This window comes from Colobus angolensis, unplaced genomic scaffold (genome assembly GCF_000951035.1).
Source record: "Colobus angolensis palliatus isolate OR3802 unplaced genomic scaffold, Cang.pa_1.0 Scaffold413, whole genome shotgun sequence".
In the NCBI taxonomy this organism is placed as follows: domain Eukaryota; kingdom Metazoa; phylum Chordata; class Mammalia; order Primates; family Cercopithecidae; genus Colobus; species Colobus angolensis.
In genome coordinates this window covers 1,490,632-1,493,175 of record NW_012117522.1, presented here as the reverse complement: position 1 = coordinate 1,493,175, position 2,544 = coordinate 1,490,632, and positions in this window count along the sequence as shown.

Here is a 2,544-nt window from a genome sequence, read left to right as displayed (position 1 = left end):
TGTGAAACAAAAAAAAGAAAAAATCCTCATAAAAATAAAATAAAGTAAAAATAAACAAATACAAATATTCCCTTTGGGAGAGGGAGAGACTGGGCAGATGGGTCAGGAATAGAAGCAAGGCTTCTCTGAATAGACAACTTGCTAGATTTGATTTTGGAATGTAAATATTATACATAGTTATAAAACAAAATTAAAATGGAGAAAGCACTTCTTAAAAAAAGACAAATGATAACAACTATGTATCAGTTTGGTGGCAAAGCTCACAGAATTATTTCAAGAGACTCTAAAATATAGCATTTAACAGTATGACTACTGAGAGATATACTCTATGTAGGCAACAATAGCAGAACACTGCGAAAATAAACTCCCTCTGGTAATGGTATTTTTAGTAATATAATTGATACTATTATTCTGAAACTATTATACATTATACATAGGTAGGATGAAGCAAATAAGCAACTATGTTAACATTAGGATCCAAGATTTTCAGTATAATAGAACAGAGACACAAACATAAAGATCAAATACGTTAAACAAAAATTCTAAATTTGAATAGAAACAATTTTCTTTTTTTTTTTTTTTTGAGACTGAGTCTCGCTCTGTTGCCCAGGCTGGAGTCCTGTGGCATGATCTTGGCTCACTGCAACCTCTGCCTCCCGGGTTCAAGTGATTCTCCTGCCTCAGCCTCCCAAGTAGCTGGGACTACAGGCTCCCACCACTACGCCCAGCTGATTTTTGTATTTTTAGTGGAGATGGGGTTTCACCATATTGGCCAGGCTGGTCTCGAACTCCTGACCTAGTGATCCACCCACCTCGGCCTCCCGAAGTGCTGGTATTACAGGCATGAGCCACTGTGCCCGGCCTGAATAGGAATTATTGTTAAGTATGGACTTATGATTAATTTAAAATAATCTACTTCCTAGCAGAGTCAACTGAGAAGGCCTAGAAACAATAATCAATCCAATAATAATGAGCACCTCTGGACCCCAGATTGTGATTTCTAACTACCATGTTCCATTAAAAGGACGAAGTCTCCTTGGGAAAAATTTTCCATGTATGTCTTGTACATTATCCTAACCTGTGTATTAGAGGATACAAATTTGTCAAACCAGATAGAAGGAAGTTGCCAGAGATTATTAGAGTCTTGTCAAAAGAAGAGCAACATTGACTTGAAGAGGCACCCACTGGCCAAAAATGGGATAATTAAGCACAAATAGAATAATAATTGATTGCAGCATTATTCACAGTAGCCAAGATATGCAGTGAATGCAAATGTCCATCTACCCCTCACTCCCTCCCTGCAGTCTCCCTCCCAAGAGATTATTACTTCAAATCTTCTAGCTGTTTTTTCCCCTGATAATTTATTTGTTGTTGTTGTTTTTCTTTATTTTTTGAGACAGGGTCTCGCTGTGTCGCCAGGGCTGGAGTGCAGTGGCATGATCTCGGCTCACTGCAGCATCCGCCTTCCAGGCTCAACTCAAGCAGTCCTCTCACCTCAGCCTCTTCATTAGATGGGACCACAAGCACATGCCACCATTCCTGACTTTTTTTTTGAGAGATAGGGTTTAGCTGTGTTGCCAAGGCTGGTCTCAAACTCCTGGGCTCAAGCAATCCACCCAACTGGGCCTCCCAAAGTGCTGAGATTACAGGCAAGAGCCATCATTCCCAGCCTCTCCTTATTTTTAAGTGATATGCTTATACTATTATTTCTTGATACTGTAGGGACACAGCTCTGCCATGGCACCTGGTGACCTTGCATATATCCAAATAGGACACCAAGGCAAAGGCTTGAACCACAGTGAATATGAATCTTGGCAGAATGCCTGCGGTCCTCTCAGAACACAAGACAGTATGGCAGACTTGTAAAGAGCTGCTAAGAAACCATTTTCCATCCACCTCTTAGCTCCCCTGGGAGGCTGTCATAAGACAGTTATTTATTGCCTTCTAGGTTCTGAGGAGGTATGTGGCTTTCTGCCTTGTCCCCTCCCCACTTTAGGTCATCTGTTCTTTTTCTTTCTTGGCTTTGAAAATTTTTTATTCTTTTTCAAAACAATTTTTAATTGATGCATAATAGATATACATAGTTTCGGGGTACATGTGATAATACACTCATAGTTTGTAAATATCAGATGAGTGTACTTGGAGCATCAATCAGCTTATGTGTTGATCAGTTCTTCATTTTAGAAACATTTGAATTATTCTCTCCTGGCTATTTTGTTTATTTGTTTGTTTTTGAGACAGAGTCTCACTTTGTCTCCCAGGCTAGAGTGCAGTGGTGCAATCTCAGCTCACTGCAACCTCCACCTCCTGGGTCTGAGCAATTCTCATGCCTCAGCTTGCTTAGTAGCTGGGACTACAGATGCATACGACCATGCTCAGCGAATTTTGTGGGTATTTTTGTTTGTTTGTTTGTTTTCTGGAGACGGAGTCTCACTCTGTCACCCAGGCTGGAGTGCAGTGGCGTGATCTCAGCTCACTGCAAGCTCTGCCTCCCGGGTTCATGCCATTCTCATGCCTCAGCTTGCTTAGTAGCTGGGACTACAG